The following is a 24,641-nucleotide window of genomic DNA, read 5'->3' on the forward strand; positions in this document are numbered from 1 at the left end:
GCCCGCCTTTCCTCCATCACCGTCCAGTTTCACACTCCTTCTTTGGGCTACTTTACTGTACTTGGATGGCATGTCGGCCCAGCCAACGTCAATCCTCAAATTTCCACAATCCCAATTCCAACTCGCCTCTTAAGGTTATTGCCTCTTGATTGACATTCAGTATTTTAAGAGTAATAATAAGCAGGAGAGGCAAGGCAGAACGGTGACAGAGGGCAACGTTTCACAAGACCCGGCCGGGATCGGAACGTGCAGCATGGAAGCTTCTGAGCTGTCATTTTATTTGTCTGCGCATACCTTCGTCGGCCGCAACATCTTGTATCCGAGTGTCATGTTCTGGCAACAAAGCATAATTCCTCAGTCCCTCTGTCTGGCTGTCATTTCACAAAGCCTGAAAGATTACTAGAAATCACATCCATATGTGGGAAAACAAGTGAGAGAGGGAGTGGGCGAGAGAGGATGGTGTAAAACATGAGTTCCACCCTCAGCTGTGCCCACGAGAGCTGCTGGGTTTGGTGTTTTACTTCGGCTGTGCAGATAAATCAGCCCGTGGAAGGACATCGTTGTCTCAGCATTCTTTATCTCCACTCGTCATCCCATCCTGATATTCCCAATGCTTGACCTCCACCACTCTCACCTCCACAGTCTTCTCTCCCCTCCTCTCATTCTGCATGTTTTGAAATCCATTCAGCTTTCCTCCTCCTCTCCGTCCGTCCCTCCGTCCGTCCGTCCGTCCACGCACTGCGTCACTCCGTTATTGTGTGAGTCTTGGTTGTTTGTCTGACAGCCAAAGTGTAACGCTACACCTCTGACCTGGAGGAGTCAGCAGTCTGTAGTTTTCAGGCAGAGGAACAATTTTAAGAGCTGCTGTTGCTGAGTTTTTCAGAGAGAAAATTAACTCCATGGCAAAGCTGAAAACCAAAAAGAGACCTATGTGGTCAGCACAGGTCGGCTCAGATGGAGCATATATGTCGGAACCTAATTGTACTTCAGCTTTACTCTTAGCCTTTTGGTTAAAATGCATTTTAAATTGTGTAGTCAAACTTTTCTTTACTTACTTGAACATTTACTCACTGTTGCTCTGATTCCCTTTGGTACCTGTGTATCAGAGTCCTGCCTTTGTCAACCAAACTGCTTCTCACTCGCTGCATTTAATCCATATATTCTCTCATGTGTTAAATCTAAGAAACCTTAACTAACCTTAATTTATATCTGTGTAAGAAACATAACTTAATCCTGAAAGTTGCTGCTTATTCGAGCAGTAGTCTGTTGTGTTACCATTCAAGAAGCATGTGATTTTCTAGATTAGTTCATATAATGTCATGTTACCATGAATATTCTTCATTGACAAACACGTATAGATTTAGTCATAATTTCCCTTAAAGAAAGAAATACAGTAAGGATTTTTTTAATGTCTTTTTTGGTAGCTCTTCTTTTGTCATTAGTTTGCCCATTAGTAATTTACTGTTATTTATTGCCATGGTGACTTGGTTTGGAAGATTTGTGATTGAGGCGTTACCGCTCATAAAATCTTGATGTATTTTTTTAATAGCGACATTAAAAGAAGTTAATAATAATAATTCATTGACCAAATCCATATTTTCTAACCCCCCTTCCAGTCTAGAGTTTCTACTTTGGATTATAAAGTTCTCCTCAGAGGAAAATGACTTAGCATTTCGCATATGAGTCACGCTACATACGCTCTCCCTGTGAGTGTTGGTGCATGTTAACCAGCCAAACCTTTTCCCCCTGAAAAAAATAAACTAAAATTGCTGCTGTGCTCTTCTAAGGTACCAACCCCGCAGGTTTTTATCAGAATCTGGAAGGACAGGATGTGCTGTGCTGGTTCTCAATGAATGTGTGTGTAGGTGCGTGGGTGCCTACAGGATCTGTGTTCTCAGCACCGCCCCCTGCAGAGCGCTCTGGCTGAGGCCCTCCGCCTGCCTGCCAATCAGATTTCTCTCATCCCGGGCCAGACAGAGACCAGAGCCAATCAGAGTCCTAATTCATTTCCTGAGAGGAAATAGTGGCGGTAATGGTGTAGTTGTGGATATCTACTGGCAGCTAGTGTGGTGTAAGGCAAGGGACTGGTGAAGGGATTAATTTAGAATAAGCATTTCTGCACAATGGCCAAGGACTCCTGAGTCATATAGCAGTAAAAAAAATATATATATACATGGTATTTTTCATTAAAAGTGATCTGCAGAGTTCACCCACCACAACCCAAAATGATGAGCAGTAAACACACTCTGGCTCTCTCTCTCACACACACTGTACATTGTATATGAAATCACACAAGTTTCATGCAACAATTATGTCCTTTTCATAGAATGTCTAATGGTAATAACGGGATTGATTTATGAGATTACAAAGTAGTATAGTATAAGAAACAGGAAGTACAGTACTCCCATGTTCAACTTTGACCGACCTTACCAGCTGGAGTCAAACAATTACAGTTTAGCTGTGCAATAACAAATTATTGCCAGATGTCCCAAATGTCAATAGACACATAAACCCCTTCAAATGTAAGCTAACAGTGAGTTGTATCTGTTAGATTAGTAGGAAGGCAATGGATTGCAAAACTTTATCAGGTGCAGATTAGTGCTGTGCATCAACACACTCAATTGTGGTGCATTGCAAACTGATGCTAATAAACACAAATGCAAATTCGCCATAGTTTATGCACCAGAGGGTGGTGGTAATGGACCAAAGCTGCTTTCCAAAAGCTAAAAAACATCAGCAGCAGAAGAAGAAGTGCGTTTTACAGCAGTAGTTCCAGTACCAGGCACAGCTGCTGGTCCTGCTGAAGACAGTTTGTATGAACAATAACGATTTTTTTATGAACAAATCAGTGCCGTTAAGAAAGATTGGAGGACTGTGAGCCAACTGCTGCAGCCTACCTCCACCTAAGTCAAACTCACCGCATATGCACATAAAATAATATATGCTCACATTGGTTTCTCTTGGCTTTTAGAAGTCATTTCTTTTAGTATACAGTGATGTGATTGGGGGCTGAGGATGGATGGATAGTAGGAGGTTCTGCTGGGAAAAATAGCTCAGAGCAGCTCATTTAAAGAAAAGAAGAAAGGTCTTATACCAGTGGTTCCCAACCTTTTCTGGCTCATGACCCCATTTTGACATCACAAATTTCTGGCGACCCTGCAATCAAGATGCGCCAGCTCACATTTTTTAAACTCGATTTAAATTTGAGAAAGTGAAAGTATAGAATGCAGATGTTTAGGATTGTGTGTGGTGTTTTTAATCATATATATATTTTTAAAATAATAATAATTAGTTAATATTAATATTAATATTTTATCAATAATTTTTTTTTATCAATTACTCTACATTTCAGGCGACCCAACATGGGGTCCCGACCCCAAGGTTGAAAACTTGTTTTATTTATCGTTTTAGAATCAGTGAACTTTGTTGACAATTGTATATAAATGTGAGCACATTCTATTTTTATTTGTGTGGAACTTCAACAACAATAGTTGATGTTGTATCTACAGCTTATTCTTCTTAACAGTTTCCTTACAACTTATTTTTTCTTCTTATGTACTGACAATACATCTGCACATGCAGTTGCCCTGTTGGAATCACATATGCACACTTCCTGTTTCAAAACCGCAGTTACAATGCTCCATGTGGGGATTTTTTTTTTTTTTTTCCAAATCACCTGCTTGTCTTTGAGCGCTCGTGTGCATGAGCATGACATGAGTTCAGTGACACACAAATACATAAGTGTGAGGAGGAGAGTCCAACAAGGCACACAGGCAGCCAGAAACAGTCCTGGAAACAGCAGATCTGCTACAATGTGCCAAGGCTTCCCTGCCAAGAGCTAATTGTTTCCATATTATACAATAAATTACACAGTCATTGCTGTCACTCTGTCGCTCTTTAATTTGGCTCACTTCTTTCACTCATTATCGCCTCCTTCTCTCTTGTACCTTACATTGACTTAATAGATGATTTGATATTATCTTCACTAATATAATAAGTGTGATACCTGCACATGCATTCCTCCTCTCTGTTTCTCTTACTACCACAGTCTATCCTGTTAAAACTAACTTTTAGAAAATTAAAACATAGCATACATACAGCATAGATATACTGAATGGGCAATTTGGTATTGTGAGTGCTCCTACATTAGTTTAGGTTTTTAGGGTTTGGCGCAGGTTTATTTTTCCTCTCCTGCGGTGAGGAGCATATGCTATGGAGCTGATCCCTCCGGCCCATTTGTGTGGTTCTGTTTCTGTCCCATAAATAAAAGGGGAAACGCAGACTGAAACAGGCTCGGCTCCGCTACCAGATGTCTGGGTCCTTTTCGGTTTGTTCATTTTCGTGGCTGTAAAGAAATAAAATAGCAAAAAAATAACAGGTGATGGAAGAAAAATTCAGATGAGTTTCATTCCAACGGCGGCTCGGTTATAGCTTTTTCTTTTCTTTTTTTTTCTTCTGTCGGTTCTGGAGTCGAGTGTAAAAGTAAAAGCTCTGGTTTGTGGGTCGTCATCTGGAGTGTTCCACAAAACCATGTGGTGGATGAATGACTAAAATTACCCCCCCCTCTCTCTCTGCCAGAGATTCTGGTGCCAAAGCAGGTGCCTGGGCTCTGGTTTCACGGTCTGTTGGGTCTTTCACACATGACACATTTTCTGGTTGATTGAGCTCGGTTCTGGATTAAATTCCCGGACCGTGTGCTAGATTAAATTTTGGGACTCCGTCTGGGGTCGCGGTTGCGGGTTGAGCTCTGGGAGGAGATTCTGCTGGAGATGTTTTATTCCTCATATTATACTCAGATGCATTCACACATTCAGGTCAGGATGGTTAGATAAGTGAAAGACAGCAAGAGGAAAAGAAGGAGTAGGAGAAGAAATGGGACCTTGAGAGGACCACAGAGAGAAACATGGAATACAAATTATGTGGACATGATTCAGCAAGAAAGCGAGAGCTGGATGGATGTTGGATAGGATGGTCAGGAGGAAATGGAGAGAAGGCGTGAGTCAGCAGCTAGATGGAGAAAAAGAATGAGAAAATAATGAAGAGGCAAGAGGAGTGAAGATGATGGAAAACCAAGTCAGGAGTCAGATGTTTTGTCTCGGTGTGAACAGGAGAAGAATATGTGGAAATAACTGCAGTGGAGCGAGGATGTACAAGCAAATTCACTCATCAATTATTTATAGAATGATAGATAATTTGACATGTGATGGAACAGTTTTATTGATGAGCCCACAGAGAGTTCAGCTCATTGTTTTGGTTCTCCAAGTCAGACATCACAGTCAGCTAGTAGTAAGAAAAGAAAAAAGGGAAGAATAAAATGTGTAGTATTAAGTGGTAATATGTGAGATTAAAGACAACCACTGTCATGCTAAGGAATAGCTTGTCTGTAATACATTCTATTCTGTTATTTTGTTCCACCAAGGAGTGTTGTGGGTGTTTTGGTTTGAACCCTCACAAGTTACTTAAAGGGATAGTTCTACATTTTTGGCAAATTGGCCCATTGCCATAATCCCAATAGTTTTAGGAGTAGGTTCGTTACCCTTTAATTGTCAGTGTAAGCTTTTTTAGAACTCCGTCTCGTCACCATAGTGTGGTGAATGTGCAGGTCACAACTTGTCCACGAGAGCGTTTTGGAGTTGTTGGATTGTGTATTTGATAAGTTTGATGATGGAAACCAAGAAATTCCATTAGCCTCCGTAGCGTAGCTCTGAGCAGCTCACGGCTCTGCTCCGCCGTTCTAAAAATAGCTTGCACCAACAATTAAAGGTAACAAACCTACTGCTATGACTATAGGGATTATGGCAATGGGCCAATTTGCCAAAATGTTGAACTATCCCTTTAAATATATAAATATATAACAGATGTAAGCATGGGATCAATGTTCTCATGTATCTGTCTGCCTAAAAGCAAAAAGCATATTTCCCAATACCAGATCACTGTCACAATTGTCTCTTTCAAGAAGGCAACTAACAACATGAATTAGTTAACACAGTAATGTTCTTTCTCCAGTATCAAACTAATGCTGGTTATGATTACCATAAAAAGTTGTTTACACTGTGATTTCTAATTAGAGAAAAAAAACAGTGAGCTTGAAAATTGACAAATGAAAGTGAAAACCTGGCCTCCCGCTCTCTTTCCTGTCTCCCTCAAATGAACAATCCGCCCATCAGATGTTTCATCCTATGGGTCAGCAGGCAGGCTCCAGCGTAGATGAAAAACATGGAGAGGAATGTGCTAGTAACTTGTTAAAGCAACGCAAGGGTTTTATGTTTCAGTGCAGTTATTAACCAGTGTCTTCTGCGGCTCCCGATTAAAAAAAAAAAAAAAGCGAACAGAAAAGAGGCGAGGGCGAGAGTGACGGTCTGAAAATGTAGCCGGTGGACCTCCGACGGCGCCGAACAGAACATATGTAGGTTACTAATGTAGCTGTCAGTCAAGTCAGTGGACAGCCCTCACCCTCATCTCACACAGTCCTCGGAGCTGCCAAGTGACACAGCTAGCTGGGACACTCAATGGAGAAACAGCGATCCAGAGCAAACACATTAACGCCGCCTCGATGACCATCTCCTCTGAAGCTTTTCCACAAACCACCACTTTGTCCTTTCTCATCTTCCCTTTTCCGCTCAGTATTATATCTAAAAAAAACTAAGGAGATTTGAAACACTGGCCACTTTTCCACAGCAGCTTTTAGAGTTTTGAAATCTTTGCAAACTTGACCTTCTTTTTTTTTATAGCACTTTTTCAACTGTTCAACATGTCCTCTCATAAATTTTTCACAATCCCTCCACAGAACTCTTTTCCCATCACATCCTGAGGTAGATAACCAAGGTTATGTGTGATATACAGTAATCTGCACATATTCATTCTGTTCTCAGACTCTAAGCTCATTTCTATCTAAGAATATTCAGCTGACGACCTGAAACACGGAGTCTCGTTTTTTCGTCCGTTAACAGACTCTGCACCACCTACAGAAGACCTGAGGTGCAACAGCGTCACATTCCCGAGGTTGACAACATCATATGGTGTGTCACCTGCTGTGGGATCACCATATGGGCTTGCTTTGGGTGTCAGCAGAGATGTTGGGAATTTATTGCCTGAAACAAATACTGAGCAAAGTTTTATATTTCTTTTTTTCATATTTGTTTTACTGAAAACTAAATGAATCTTTGCATATTTTCTAATTAAAAATGAAGTTCTCAGTATGAAGTGTCTGAATCCTCAGAGTGGCTTCAATGAGAGATTACCTAGTAATCTCATAAAGGCAAACTGTCACTTTAAGAAAGTGCACTTTGAAATTAATCTGTCTGAGCATGTCCTGAAATGCTTCTATACCAGGGACGTGCACATGACTATAGAGGGGCAGGGGCTCAACATCAGAAAAGGGCAGTACGTACATTTTTTTCAGGCCTTAACATCAAAATAAATAAATTAAAATAAATTACAGTTACTATATAGTCGGTAGAGAAAGCCTGCACACCTTCAGGACTGCAGTCAACACGCTGGACCAATTTCCCAACTTCCCGAAACAGAGTCATGACTTCTGAACTGGCTAAGGCCAATATGGTATTGGGTGCACATTAACATTGCAGAAAAAAAAATCATGTGAGTGTAAGTGCAAAAATATAAGTAGGCTAAGCCTACAGGCTACACACACAAAACCAAGTAATGACTACTGTGACTGCTACTGTGCATATTTACCAACAGCAGCAATATTTACCACAGCAAAGTCACAATTACCAGTAACTCAATATCTGGAAACAAATTCAAATAGTGAAATCAAGCTGAGTGAGTGATTCCTCCTGTTGCTGCTGTTCACTACATTCAGGTGATGTTAGACAGAGGAGGGGTGGAGCTTAACTCTTAACAAGCAGTCAGCTAAACAAACACAAATGAGCGCTTTTCTGAAATATGACTCATATTAAGCTCGTTGTATAAGTGGACGGCGACTTGTCAGAACCGACAAGGAAGTGATGTTGGTGGATTTATAACTCACAAGATTCGACACAAGTCGCTCCACTATCACGTCTCATCTACATGCGGCACACACAGAGTTATCGATGAGGCAGCAGCTTCTACTTCTCTCTCTCTCTCTCTGGACGTGCATGTGAGGGAGCGCGCACCGCGGGGCAGCCCACCCCCCCCGCCCCTCAGTGAGGGACAGAGCGGAGCAGCAGCGGACAACACACACACCAACGTACATACACAATACCGTGTGTATTACAAGGGAAAGCGTACGGTAGATAACCGTGGCATTTTCACAGCGCGGTTGTTTACATCCTCATGCACAACAGGAATGCATTTATTGAAAAAAAAAACATTACAAAAAGGGCACTTTTTAATACGAGGCAAAAAGGGCAGGGGCTCAAGCACCCTTTGGGCCCTATGTGTGCACGTGCCTGTTCTATACAGTCCATTATGCAGTAACTCTAGCTCTCTGAGCCCCAACCACCTGCTGCCACAGTCCAGTCCAGATGATGGCTCTTTAATTAAAATGTCCCTGTTTGCTGCTCATGAACTTGACTGGGTCAGAACAGACAGCGTGATAAAAATTTGTGTATGTGCGTACGAGATTGAAAAGAAAGAACGACCAAGAGCATGTGTGTCAGATACAGAGAGGAGCAGACACTGCTGTTAAATCTGATACCAGTGTATGGTGATGCGTTTGTGGGTGCATAGCCGAGAAGAACATATACTTTACCACAACCTAATCCTTATATGTTGTCGAGGATTTGTTTAATGGATATTTTGGGAATTCAGAAGAGAAGATTTAAAGCTTGTCTAAAAGTTAATAAAGTATCATGTTGTCACTCACTGCAATAATTAAGCAAACCCAGATTGGAGGGGGCTAAATAATAACTCCACCCACAACTGTATTCAGTATGCCAGACATTAGATTTGATCGCAGTAAAACGCAGATATCTGACACAGCCTTAGCCAGACTTCAGAAAAAAATCAATTAAACTATAGTAAATGATTCAGATCTCTCTCAGAATCGAACAGGGTCTTATCTGGTCTGTGACCCATCCCTTCTCCAAGTTTGGTGCTAATCGATGCATAACTTTTTGTGTAATCCCACTGACAAATACGCAGGACAGGATGGAAGTGTGACCTGAATAACGAATGATGAACAATATGAATTCCTTGCAATTTACATATAAAATTATCATTAAGCTTCAGTCTACTGACATATATTTTCATTTTTGCCAGTTGTTTATGGTTAATAAATATTCATTCTTAAAAAAACACTCCAGGAATTGAAAATTCAAACTTCATTCCTGTCACTCTTACATCAAATTACTCTAACTCACTAAATGAGGTCATTTTAGTATCAGAAAAATGTCTTTATTCAGTATTTTTTTGCCAATCTACCTACAGTAGGCGACAGTTTGTCACAATGTTCAGAGGTCAGTTATAAAAGCATGCCTGAGTGAGAGACAGAGGTATTTTGGGTTTCCAGGCTGAGGAGGTGTTGTACAGTAGCTGCATGACTTTTGGGTGGCAGACTTTATACTTAGCCTGTGATTGTGGCATTCTGGCTGGTATTTCATCACTGTGGCTTCCGTGCTCGCGGTCCTCCCCACCACACATAAAGCTGCATACGATATTGTGCGTGTGTTTACGCAGCGCATGCAGGTTGAACCTGTTCATCACAACTTTAAACTTAAAGCCCAATTTAGAAAAAGAGCAACAAAGTTTTTAATCGTCTTGTCCGGAGGGTCAAAACCGTGGCCGCCCCCGGAGGTGGCTATGTTTAGCTGGCTGAAAACAAAATAATCTGGATGCTGTTTTTGGCCTCGTCTTTTTTCTTTTGTTTCTGACAATGCACATTCCAGCAGGATAACAGGTTTTAACCGGTTGTTATTATGCAGTATTATGTTTCTTTTTCTTTTTCTTTTTTGCCCTGTGTTCAGGACCTGCTGCTCCCTCTGCACACTCAAAGATTACATTCCAAAAACACAGCACAGCCCCACTGGAAATAAAACATTGCTTAATATTCATTGCTCAGAAAATATACTAGAGATTATGTCATCTGAAATTCTATTATATATCTCCAGGTAGCAGATGATTTCAGTAATGTTCCATACTGCCTTCTTTTAGTTTAATAAAACAGCTGCATGTTCTCAATGTAGGTAATAGTTTAGGAGTCCTTATTCAGTAATAACACTCACAATAAAAACTTGCATCCCAAATGTATTAGGCTAATACACAAGCCCTGATTCATCCAAGGGACAAAAAGTAGATATGAACTACAGATGAAATAACACTATACAACAACCTAGTTTACAGATAGCTCCTGCTGAATCAAGGAAAGGCAGGAAAGGTTACACAACTGCAACACTTAACAGCACTGGCAATTTAACCTTGTGTAAATAAAGTTTGCCTACCAAAACACTGATAACAACTTGTTTGGTAGATCAGGGCACTCACATTGTTAAAGATGTGCGTGACGTGTTGTACACAGTGTACTGTGTGCAGAAAAGAACACAAACAGTTTCATCATCTTGCCCAATAATTCGTCTGCTTCTTATTTTTATCTGACAGGAACAGTTCCCCCAAGTCGTTCGGCTTGTAAAAACCGCTCCACTTATCATGTTATGTAATCTCCCACTGCAATAAAATATAAATAACTTAAAAAAAAAAGAGAAGAAATACAGTATTCTATATGGGCTTAAAGAGCTGTTCCGTATGACTGCAACAAACCTGCTGTGTGCCACCTGATCCCTCTGTATCTTGATCCAAGGTGGATGACATTTGACATTGTCTTGCTGCCATCCGCTTACGCACACACACACACACAACACTTCCCTCCCAGTTCCATGTTTTGTTAAGTGGCCGTCCTGGTGGCTGCAGCGTCGAGGGGACCACACAGGGAGAAGCGATATGGAGGGGAAACACCAGAGCCGGGATGACTCTGTCCTCCCTGGCTGCTGGACATGTTGAGTCAGCAGCGTGTGGTTCAGGGAGAATAATGTTCTGCGAGTGTGTTTGTAGGTTTATGGTGATGGTTCTAAGATCAGCACGCAGAGCTCACTGGGAGTTATAAATGCTGTTAAAACATATGTAAGCGTGACCTGTGGTACTTTCACTCCACATCCAGGCCTATAAGATTCCTCCGTGGCCAGAAGTCGTTGGAAATCCACATTGGATGGGATTATTCTCATCATATGTCTACGCAAACGGCTTAATCTGATTTTTTCTTTGCTGCTTTCTGTGCATATACACGACCATGCGTGTGTGTTTACTCAGTTGTAATTGGAGCGCAGGTAGGAACAGAGTGTGTCATTTTGTCTTAATCTCCTCCATGGGCAATTCAGCTGAAAACAGCCCCCCGTAGACCCTGCTTGACCCCTGCGTCTCGGCCCCGCAATTACGAAGCCGTAAGACGCACGCACACAATCACACACTACCAAACCTGTCCAAATTCATCCTGTGCTAGACAGTTACCAGGACCTCCGTGGGTGTGTGTTTCCAGAGGAGATGTGACCTTAATTGCTTAAGTCTTAAATTATCTTTAATTGTGCTCACTGTGTTGCTTTATGGTAATGGGGAGAGGGGGGGGTGCTGGAGGTGGAGGTGGGGTGTGGGGGTGGCCCGGTTCATGTTGAGCTATAGTTACAGCAGGAAACAGGGCCAGATAGTCACCTCCAGCTGAGTCCACACACACAAATACACAATACATAAATACAAACCCAGATACACACATGTAATCTACTTATTCTGCTGTTGTGGATTGAGAAAAGTGTGTGTAGTCATGCAACACACTCAAATATGCATAGACTGGAAGTTAATATTATATATAAAAAAAAGAAAACATTTTTTTTTAAAGCTCAGTGCATGAACCTCTTTCGGTTTTAAGCAGTCGACCAGGTGCACGCAGACAAAATGTCAAGTACATAAAACAGGGAGGATATTTGAGGTTGTGTGTATGCATCCAAGTGCTTTTAGTTTTCTAATGGATGATTAGTGGCTGGAATTCAGAGCTCTGCAGGGAGGAAGCGCTTCACGCTGGAAGACAGCCAGTCTGAACGGAATCCTTTTCCAGTCATTATCTTCTTCTCCCAGCGTAGAGTTTATGGATTTATACTGAAGGGCCACGGTTTGATTGATAACTGTCTGCACTGAGGTTTCTGTGGGTGGTGTTGTACGGCTTGAGTGAAGAGCATGTTTTCTCCGTTTCCATCTGACTCCAGGTCAGCAGCACTGCTGGCCTAATGGAAGCTGCAGTATGTAACTCCGTGATCTAATACGCGGCTCGGACATAATTCCCAGGGAGTGAGTTTACAATACAATATTAAACATGTTACTCACACGATGGCAGAAATAATCTCACTGCTTGAATTCAACCTCAGTGGGTGGAGCCAAAATGCTTTTCTGGCCAATTAACTGGAGCTCGGTCCAAAAAAAAAAAAGAGGGTCAAGAAAGAGGAAGCTTATATTATGTAGCCTCACGAATATATTTACAAGTAATAGAAAACATGCATCTTTGCTATTTGGCTCAGCTGACCTTTCAGGGTCACAAATGCCAAGACTATGAAAAAGTGTCATTACTGTTTATATTGTTCATTTAAAGAATATTTTGACCGTGGTTTCTCCAGTTCACCAGTTTGCCCTCCAAAAAGCTGTCGTTTCCCTCCCGCTATTCAACCAATGATTTTTTTCTTCTCCCAGTTGTGCCTCAGAGTAAACCTGCTTTAAATTAACTCCAAACTATAGAGACCAAAGTGAGGGGGGCAGCTATTGTCTGGAACACAGACTGCTCCAATCCATCCAAGAGGAGTGATCATCTAATCTGATGACATAAAACGGATGCATTCCAGTGTTTTCAGCCCCGAGTCACTGAGCTGTGTGATATCACCCATGTTAAATCAGCGCAGGGAGGCCGTTCCTCTCCGCTGGATGTTCCACAGGTGGGTGTGTTTCAGCAGCAGCTGTCGCACCGACAATCCCCCCAGTGTCAACACATCAGCATCACAGCCACCTAAGCTCCTCTCATCTCTCCCCATCCTTCATCGTCTCCTTTTATCTCAAGAGGTCGAGGCGGCGGAGGATGACGACAGCGAGAGGTCAGAGGCTGACCGCCATTAAACCGTCAGAGGTCAGGGTGTAGGCAACGGGCTGACATTCTGCACTGCAAACTGGCTTTCATCACTGGCTCAGAGGATGTGACCGGATGGAAATTGCTTATATCCTGGTTACAACATTGATTTTTAAACATGCAAATGTTAGAGGTACAGAACCTTGGCTTTTCATTTAGTTTAGTTTAGTTTAGTTTAGTTCATTTAGTGTGAAATTTGTGTAATCTAGTACCTCAAATAAGAAAAAAATGTCTACATAATAAAACAAGAAAAAGTAAAACAGGCTGATCATAGACAATTATCATTTATACACATTAGGTTATTACTTGTGCAAAATATAACAAAATATATATGAATGTCATGGTTCATATATGACTCACTAATTCAAAAAATACAGATGACTAAATTCAAATAGACTGCCCATATTTGTTTAAAAGTATACTCTTAAATGCTGTCATTTTATTTCATTACTTGTATGAATAATAGTTACACATCTGGATAATGATGAGAGAAAAATCACAAAATAAAGCAAAATGAAAATAAATGTGACATGGCCAAGCAATAACCCTAACCACCACAACAACATGTTTCAAATAAGTGGTAATGATGCATCATGTTTGCTGGATGTGTAGACTGTTTGCTGAGTTAGCCATAGTAATTCATATCATTCAAGAGGCAGTGATATGTCAGAGTTGTAGTCACAGTTTATTTCCACTGCCCCTTAGTGGCAGAAAAAGAAAAAAAAAGAAGGTCTCTCGCTCATGAGGGAATAATATGATTGTTAAACTGATAAATATTTCACTATGTTCAAGCTAGTTCCTGACCTTGACTGTCTGCTTACAAGTAGTTAACAAGGGCAGTTTACAGACAGTTTATTAGAGGTTTTTCTGTGAACACAGCCACCTGCTGAATGTGAAAATGACACGATGGACGTGAGTGAAACAAAACAGTAATGACGAGCTGAGAGGCTAAAATGCCTCATAGCACTGAGCAGAACTGCAAAGGTGAGTCATCCCTTACGAAAGAACAATATATTTACCAATATATTACTTGCAATATATTGTAATATATTGTAATATATTATTCTTCCATTACATTTTCCAATATATTATATATTGTAAATATATTCCACAATATATTGATGACACATATATTATACAATATATTATATATTGCAATATATGGAAAAATATATTGATGACACATATATTATACAACATATTATATATTGATGTAATATATTGTAATATATTGCAATATATTGCAAAATATACAAAAAACTGCCCCTTTTAATATATTGAAATATATTAAACCTGAATATATAATATATGGGTTTATATATCCCAAAATATATGCAATTATATATTTATAAATATCCACCATAATGTATTCAGATTTATATGATAAAATGTATTGATAATATATGAAAAGATATAGTGTCACATGTATGTTCAATATATGGTAGAATATATTTTAAATATATGTAAAATTATACATGAAATATATGTATGGCTATGTGTTCAATATATTGTGGAATATATTTAATATATGGAAAATTATATGGAAACAAAAACATGACATATGTGTTCAATATATTGTGGATGAATACTTAAATATGCAAACTGCAATATGTGCACAAACCTTTATACCACATATTAACACAGACTGGGTAATTTATCAAAAGCAACCTTTATTTTCTTTTAATCAGGCACAGATACTGAACCCAGTTTGAGGTAGGGAGCTATACAGGCCTATTAAAACCCCAACCAGGGTTCCTACAGCTTAAGCCAAGTTAAATTTAAGACTTTTTTAAAACCACTTGAAATTAAATTTAAGACCAACTTCATAATAAACACAAATGCAGAAAAAAAAAGAAACACCTCACATCTATTACATAGGGTTAGGGACAATTTTACCCACTTTCCTATGTGATCCAAGGTAAAGTGACTGCTACATGAACATTGGATTGTGTCTCTTTCCAGCTGTCCTTTCAAAATAAATGCATAAAAAGTCCGAAAAAAAAAACAAACAAACACTGACTCGGAATCTGGTGGCTGTGAGAAATTTAGCGTTGACGGCCGCCACTAAAACTTCTCTATGTCGGAATGTTACCAATTATTTTGAGATTTGAGACTAATTACAACCATAAAATACCACTTACCAAGTGTTAACATTTTTAAGACTTTTGAAAAATTGATTTAAGACATTTTAATGCCAATTAAGGCCTTGTTTTTAGATTAATGAATTCAATGCCTTTTAAGACTTTTTAAGGATCCGTAAGAACCCTGCCAACAGGCCTGGCATATGGTCAGACAAAGGAAATGTGACTGACTCTACATTTCTGAACAGTGCAACATTTTTAAAGAATGCCATTGAACAGAAAATACATATACTTTTGGAACTGTGGAAAAGAAATAAATAGCCAAAAGAAAATTGATGTAGCAGATAAAGCAGATGTATGTATGTAGCAGATGAAGAGATGTCCACCCTCCAATTGGTAGTAATCAGCTGGCTCCTTGGTGCATCTAGGGGAAAAGAGAGGAAAAAAAAGAGATTTTTTAAATATTATTTAAATGATCTGTATAAAATGCTCTGACGTCCTTTGCTTCATTCTAATGTTCAACCTAACATCAAACATCAGATCATTCACAGGGGGTTTGGAGGGGGGTGTCGAAGAGTCAATCGATTAGTACTCCGCGATGATTAAATACTTTTGCTTGAAATGCCCATCCCTCCCGGAGTCCAGACTCCACACCAGTAAAAACAAGATAATAGACCACTAGTTTAATGTTAGTATTCAGTCGGTATTCAGCTGTATAGTCAATGATTTCCCTCAACTCTATTGTATTACAAGTTAATGTTTATTTTATAAGTTTTATGTTGGTGAATACTTTTATTTTGGTGAATTTGGTGATTTCGGTATCAGCTACAGACAGGAACCAGAATGCAGACTAATTGGGAGGTAACTGACACCAGGCTCTTGGCTTGTCTGAAGAGCCTGGTGATGCGAGGCTAGCCAGCATCAGTCCTGTGGAAATTTCAATTACTTCTGTATGGGATGCAGTGTTTCCTCCAGGATTTTTTTAAAGAGTGGCGGCGAGGGTGGTCTGATCGACGGGGGGGGGGTGCGCGCGACCGGATCGTCGACTAGTCGCTGATGACATCATTCATATTTTTCCCATCATAACTAAAATCCCAGGAGGAGGGAAATGCTCTGCAACAATCTGTATTCACTGACTGACAGCTCACGCACAGAACAGAACTTAGTCCACAGAACAGCAGCTTCATAAACAACAAGCTGTAAATCAGTTTGTTTTTTGTAACTTATACAGGTGCAAAAGAAAATACTGTAGCTGCTGTTCATTAAACAATTAGGGAGGAAAACGACACACAGGCCTCGTCACCATCACAGTCCTGCTCACTCACAGTTTCACTCACAGTTTCTGTTTTTCCTGGTTGGTTGCTGCTGTTGTTGTGCGCGACGTAAAGCGGTCGATATGAGCAGAGTTTTTTTTTTTTTTTTTTATTGCTGGCAGCCCGGACACACTGCCCGCGGAAGCGCAGCCTGGGCTGCAGGCAGCAGCTTCTCCTGCTTTCTCTCTCCGCGCAGGTCAAACATCGACCCGTCTGTAGGCTGCTCGGTTTTCCACACACACAGGTCTGTCTCTAGCGCTGTATGTAGCCTATGGATGTGTCTAGTGTGCAGACGCAACTGACAAATATTTATAGACGGACAAGCAAACTTAATCATCATTTATTTTATTTTGAAAATTGACCGGATTCCCTCGCCTTTTCTGTGCCTGACTTCCTGTCTGGTACGACCTCGTTCTATCCAGCTTGACGGCGCTCGTATTTTTTTCATTCAGCGCACTCAGCTGTTGTTTCAAGCCGCTACTCTTGTAGCCTACTGTTACATGATCAGCGACTAGTCGACGTCAAGCTCAAAACGTCATTGTGGAGCAGGGGACTAGTCTGTGCAAGCCCTAGTGGAAAACCTGCTTTACATTGTTTTAACATAAAAAAAATAAATAAAAAAAAATCATCATTCTGAAGGTGTGGCGGCTTTTATTTTGCCGTGGCGGTGCGCCACGATCAATTACATGTAGCGGAAACCCTGGGATGGTGCTATACATTTAAAGTGATAGTTCACCCAAGATTGAAATTTCACTCATTATCACCCTCATGTGGACTAAGGGCTGGGAGAAGTTTCAGAGTCCTCCGTGGCTTCTCTGAGTTACAGGGGGTCTCGACGTAGCAGTGCATGTCCATATGACGGTTGCTAATGGATACCAACTGTCTTGGTAACAAAAAGACACACCAAAAAACATCCAGATACCTCCATGCTGCTCGTATGTAATGTCCCTCTTGTATTGAAGCCCCGAAATGTGAAATTGTCCCGAAAAAAATTGAATAAGTCAATTTTTCAAGCTTGTTTTGTAGCGGAAGATTCTCGAAGCTCCTCTTCCCAGTTCGTCATATTTGGACGAACCGGGAAGAGAACAGACCCTGGTTCGTCCAAATATGACGAACTGGGAAGAGGAGCTTCGAGAAGCTCGAAAAATAGACTTATTTCATTGTTTTTGGGACAATTTTGCATTTCGGGGCTTCAATACAAGACGAACATTACATACGAGCAGGAGGAATTAGGAGGTATTTGGATGTTTTTTGGTGTGTCTTTTTGTTATGAAGACAGCTGGTATCCATTAGCAACCGTTATATGGACATGCACTGCTACGTCGAGACCCCCTGTAACTCAGAGAAGCCACGGAGGACTCTGAAACTTCTCCCAGCCCTTAATAGTCGACATGAGGGTGAGTAGATAATGAGTGCAATTTCAATTTTGGGTGAACTATCACTTTAAAAACTTGAACTGAAATTAATCTGAACTAGGTTTAATGAAAAAATTTAAGAAGCAAAATGCATTTGCCATAATTCTTGGTCTGTTTGCCTACCTGTTTGCATGTTGAAGTCTGTACCCCATCATCTTTTGCTCTATTGTCACTTCGGGTTCTCCAGCACGATGATCTCATGGGTAGAGCACTGCTGTGGGTCCTTGGCTGTGTAAAATACAGATTGACATAACAAAGAGTATTCAGTCAATTAGAAACAGAGTAAAACATTAATTAATCAACGACAAAAATATCTTTAGCTGTGTCACAGTATTAAGGATAGAATGATTTTTTTTAATTTTATTTTGCGGCTGATCCTGATTATTATTACTCAAATAACACTATATTTAGAACTAATATCCTAAAGAAAATTACTGCCACATATCTTTGACTTTAAAGTTTCTATTATTTTGTCCAACCTATGAAGGGTGAATTGAACTTATTACACCCTTGTGTATAAACTGGATTCACTAATGATGGCTTATTTGCAGACTATATCATTTTCAGCTGGATGACTAATACTTCATCAACCGAGTATACACTAATATCAGTGATACTTTACTTTTATTAACAGGAGTGAGTAACCATGCTAAGAGGCCACAGTCAGTGTACTGTAGTGTCTCATCTCCAGTAGTTTCTGTTACTAGCAGAGTTCATGTTGTTTTCTTCTGCAGCAGAGTGCGTTTTCTAAAGCAGTGGTTCTCACACACCCACGCGCCGCGAGTACCCGCGAAGCAGCGAGAAGCGGAGCCCTTTGATGTTAACGACTGTGTCACACTGGAGCCACGTCGCTCCGGTTCGCAGCGGCGCGCGAGCCGCGAGCTATGGCTGCGAGCGAGCCTGTCAAGCCGGGCAGGAAGTCGCACAAAGAAACAGCGGAAGAATCCGGTTCATTTTCAAAATAAAACACATTCCGAAGCCGGTTTACCACCGCCGCCCCCCCGTCCGGGAACCACTGTTCTAAAGGAACTTTCACTTATGTTTACACAGTGTTCAAAACTATAAGTTATCACCAATACATGGTAACCGAACAGTAGACTGGAGGCAAGTCAGGCAACCTCTGCTGCTCTGCTCCTGGTCCTAAGTGCACAAGCATACTGTACAACAGGCAGTTTTCTGTTATAAATAGACTCTTTTCATTTACCTCTCATGCTGACTTTAGGAACACACACACTGAAATTCGCTAACAGTTACTCAATACATTGTGGTTACTATCCACCACTTTCCGGAGAACAACGCTGGGTGTCGCCTGACACTCCATTCATTACATTTTAGATTAACGTTAGCTGGGCTAACCGTTAGCCGTTAGCAGTGTCTTAAATAACTCAATAAACAGCCCATGAAAAAAATATTTTTTCCAGCAGATATCTTTGTTACAACATGACTGAGCTAACTGGAGTAGTTTCATGTTGTGTCCGACAACGGGAGGGTTTTAACAGCTGACGTCCTGGTGTTAGCTTAGCTGCTGCTGTTAGCTGTCAGCAGCAGCTAAGCTAACGGCTACGATAGCCATGACTAGTTGCAGAGGCGTGCACACAAGTTGTGGTGTTTGTTCGGTAATTCGTTTTGTAGATTTAACAAACATCAGATTAGTCAGGGCGGTTTTGGCAGCCCGGAGCCTCCACATTTGGTGCCTACACCGGTGGCTAATGCTACCAGTTAGCCGCTAACGCTACCAGTTAGCCGCTCGCTAGAATGCTACTACGGGGTTGAAAGCCGGATAGCTCATGTGCTAATGGCAATTAGCTTTTCTCTCTTTTCTCTCTAACCCCTTTCTCTGTAACACGTTAATGAAGCCATGTACCGGCTGAAACATCCTCCTCACCGTTAGTTAGAACAAGGAGAATAAGAAAAAAAACCCTCCATGGTGACATGTCGAACGTCCGTTACACAGCCCCCCTCCCTCTCACCAGAGCCTGCCTCGTTTGAATCCCCGACACCAACAACGCCACAATAATAACAGAGAAATATCTTACCTGGTATTTTTTGCAGGATTTAAATTCACTCAAGGTCTCGCTGGGACCAGGTTCCAGCCGACTGTTTGTCCATTTATCCGTATCGTAAAAATAATCCACATGACTGGTCATTCTTGAACGACTGAAGTGCGTCGCGGCGGTTCCCGTTTCACAGCAGCAGTAACGGTTATTTTCAAATTTGGCGCCGGAAAGGCGCGCACAGCTGTCATTGGCCAAGAGCCATTATGTCAGTCAGATCAACCAATCATGTTCAAATGCTCACGATGAGACAGCCAATGGATTTTGTTTCATTGTGGTAACATTTTATTTTTTATTTGTATATATAATAAAAAAAAAAGAATTCCTGACCTGCAATCGGTTCACAGACCATTGCTAAGTAAAACACACCGTTGCTAGGGTCACCGCTCTGATCAGAGGACACAGAGGAGGAGAACTATGCAGGATATTTGAATTTTTACCTTCAGTTTCGGACTAATTGTGATGTTAGATAAATTACTTAACTTACAGGGGGGGGGGGGGGGGTTATAAATATACACATATACTATACTACTATATTTTTTAAATGTTTTATATATGTGTGTGTGTGTGTGTGTGTGTGTGTGTTGTATAAAATATAAACATTTAAAAAATATAGTGCCTTTTTGGCCTTGATCTCAATATATTTTTCAATATATACACATATATGATCCATGCAATATATATATAAATATATAAAATATTTAAAAAATATAGTGCCTTTTTGGTCTTTATTTCAATATATTTCTCAATATATACACATATATGATCCATGCATATATTGCAATATATTGGAAAATATAAAAATTAAATCCCATATATGGGAATATATTGCCTAATATATCGCATGATATTTTCTAATATATTGCAATATATTGTTCTTCCGTAAGGGATAACTCTCTCTAGACTTCATTTGATTATTACATACAACCGCATTTACAAATATGTAGTCATGTGATCCATTGTCAACATAAAAGATTAGATGTCAAACAATTTAAAATGCACACACATGATTGGATTATAATGGGGGACTCTCAATTGTTTGTAAGTGTATGGAGCACAGGTAAATGTCCAAATATGACAAATAATATAAATAAGATAATTATAGAAATATAGCCAACATGCATGAATCCTGTTGTGTCTTTAAACATTAATTATAGGCTGGGGTCTACTGCTTTAGTTGAACAAAATCAATGTTGTATGCATTCTGTACCTATATTGCACAGTGGCATGTTCAGGGAGTGGCTTTGTGTGGCATGGGCCACGACTAAAATCTGATTGGCCACCCCAAAATATGATCGGCTCTATGCCCAGTCCGAGGCATTTTATACAACGTTTCTTTTCTTTTTTTCAGTAAAATATTGAGGTTTTCTATCACAGTTGTATGTTGCCACTGCTGTATTTTGACTAGTGGGTCTAGTTTTTCTTGCAGTGTTAATAATTTAAGTAGATATGGGGTTTGCAGACAAAACTGTGGCCAAAACCTGTGTGTACATGAGTACGTAATGTGTGCATGCAGGCACTCATGCTCACGCTTCATGCCACCCCACCATAATTTAGTGCCCCACTTGGGCCACCCCTATCAGAAATATTGGGACACGCCCCTGCTATTGCATTGTATTGAATACATTTGAATATATAAAAACAACCACTTCAACTTTAACTTTCCTCACAAAGTCAATGTACTGCAGAGATGTTAGTTTGCCACTTACAGAGTTATTTCACACTTAAATTAAAATCCTTATAAATTAATCCACCAGAGCAAATGTGTGATATTTTTCAACACCTATACAAGTGCAAAAGTGCATTTGTTTTGAAAAACAACAATATAACCCCAACTTTGCTACAGTAAAACAACCTCCTTATTGAAATATTTGAATTATTTTCTGAAAAAAAGTGTTTATGTAGTATGATTTATTTAGTTTGAGGATGGAGGAGGTTTCCCAGCAGCAGCAGCAGTTAGGAACACACAACATACCCTGGAGGCCAGAAATCTGAGAGCGATCACAGCGAAACCAACGTCAGGGAATATTTGCTGAAATAGTTTATATTGACAAACATAAACTGTATGGGTGGGAGAGGCACTTAATGCAAAATATAGCACGTTGCCAGGTACATTTCTGTGGCTTTCCATACTCTGTGTATGTAGTGTAGGTATGTCTGTGTGCATGCGTGTTGACACTTGTAGCTGGATATTTCACAGGCTTGGCATCAAGTCCTTTACTTATGTGTGGTCCCTCTGTAAACATGTCAGTGTTGGAAACTGCCCGACATGCATGCGCGATACAACACGTACACACATAAACAGCATCCGCGTGTGAATGCAGCTCATTGGTTCAAGTGAGAACATGGTTGCATGCTGCTGTATACTGACATAACAAACATGTTTTATTCATTTCTATCACTTTCATCAATGAACACACAGTGTTAGTAACATGAACTTTACTAATTGAACCTTTTAACATAGTTGGAGTTCCCTCAGTGCAACTTCAGGACATTTGAACATGACAACAACAGATCTGTAAAAATGTATTAATTCAGTCTATTCACCAAAAACTGTATGAATCTAAATATATTGAATGAACTAGAACTATATTGTATTTTCTATAACATATTCCAAAAGGAGTTTCGGTAACACTTTATTTGACGCCTATCTCTATAACGCATTATAACCATACTTATAATGAGTTATAATGCAGTTATAGCACTGTATAACTATAGTTATAAACACTCATAAATTATCATAATGCTTTATAACAATAATCATAACACACTATAAAGCATTTTATCATGACTTATAAGGTCAGATATTATAATATGTTTTATACCATGGTCTGGGTGAATCCTCGATTCTGATTGGCTGCGGGGTGCCCATTAAAAAGTGATAATGGACACCCATAAAGACGTTCTGGTCAAATTGGTCCAGTCAATTTCAATAGAGATAGGCTTCAAATAAAGTGTTACCAGAGTTTCAATGCATTCCACATTTAGTATTCTAATTCCAATGGGAAAATACCCATTTTCTATACGTATAGTCTATGTCTGAAATAATTTACCATTACCAAAAGTTAAAAGGTGATTAATAAATTAATAAAATTGACAAGCCACCATCTGAATATCTTGATATCCACGTGTAATATCTAAGGTTTTATAAGCCTGCATGTGTTTCCCTTATGCTCCTGCTGGCTATCTGTGTCAAATTAACAGTTTTATTATGTCATTTTTATACAGTAGATAGTTTGTTGACAGTTTCTGTTGATATCTGCAAGGCATTACTGCTTGTCACACCTCCACTGGTCCCTATTGCACCAGCTGCAGGGTCCTCAGCTGGGAGCCACCCTTTGCTGGTGTTGCTCCCCTTTAATCACCAACATCATTGTTATACCAAGTCAAATGGCTTTAGTCCGAGTGAATGTCCAAATAACTGGTATTAAAGTTTCTTGATTTTACCCCAAACCACAATCTTTTCCTAAACCAAACCAAGAGTTTTTGTGTCTAAATGAACTGTAACCACACAATGTGACCATGATGTTCAGCGCACTGCCACTGGTGCCCTCCTATGGGTCCTGTAATTGTTGCTGTGATGACGAACATCTGTGTAGCGGCATCCCACAGCAGCATCAACGTGTCCTTCTCTCTGCTCATTGTTACCCAGTGCAACCCAAACCAAAACATCTATCGACCGCAAATCTAAAAGCGAGGATGTTCCTGTTTGCCTTTTGAGTGGATGTTTTTGCTGCCCTGGTTCAACAGGTGTGATCTGTGCAGCCACAGGCCTGGACTCTGTGTCACCCACAGACTGTGGCAGACTGCTGTAAGGGCTGCTGCCTGCCTGCACACTTTTGACGTTTCCACCATGGCTCCCCTGACGTTTCTCATTTCATAATCCCAACAATCTGAAGCTGTGACCGCTCAGAGTTTGATATTTTACCCATATAGCTTTATTTTGATATTAACCAACCTTATCCAGAAGTGTGTTGCTGCGTGTTGTGTTAATGGCTTCAGGTTTTTATTTAAAAGCAGCTGTGCTTCACGGTTCAGTTGATTAGAAACACGACTGCGTTCTCGACGGTTGAAGTTTGACTTCCATCTCCCGGCTCAGCTGTAAATCAATCATATCGATCAAGCATACTGCGTCTTTATCTGCTCCTGTTTCACAAGCACAGACACATGTCATATATTTAACTCCATGTTTTCCTTTGGGGAGTAAACCATTTTTTCAGTTCATTTAAATTTATAAGAATCAACTGAATGGAAATCTTTTTTCTATTTTTTTCCCCCTCCTCTTTTTGGCGGGGGGAGTTTTATGGCTAGAAAAACAAAATTTGTGGTTTCGACGGTCGAGGTTTGATGCAAACGGCTTTGGAACCTTTTATGCAACCTGGCGTCCAGGAGACTAAAGAAAATATTGTGCTTTCCACCCTTTTGAGCCTTTTAGCCTCTGCGAGGGGAAAAGGAGAGAGGGGCTGAAAAAAAAAAAAAAAACTTGTGGAGAAAAAAAAAATCTCTCCAAGGTCAAATGTCCTGAGTGGGATGGCTGCCAGATCTGCTCCATAACCACTTTGCTTAGTTGTACGCAGGACACACACAGTTACACACCGCACACACACACACACAGGTGGGTGGACATGGAACAGGGATATACACACACATACAACATTTATTTTAAAAAGTGTGTGTTTTGTTTT

This window comes from Trachurus trachurus (genome assembly GCF_905171665.1).
Source record: "Trachurus trachurus genome assembly, chromosome: 19".
Taxonomy (NCBI): domain Eukaryota; kingdom Metazoa; phylum Chordata; class Actinopteri; order Carangiformes; family Carangidae; genus Trachurus; species Trachurus trachurus.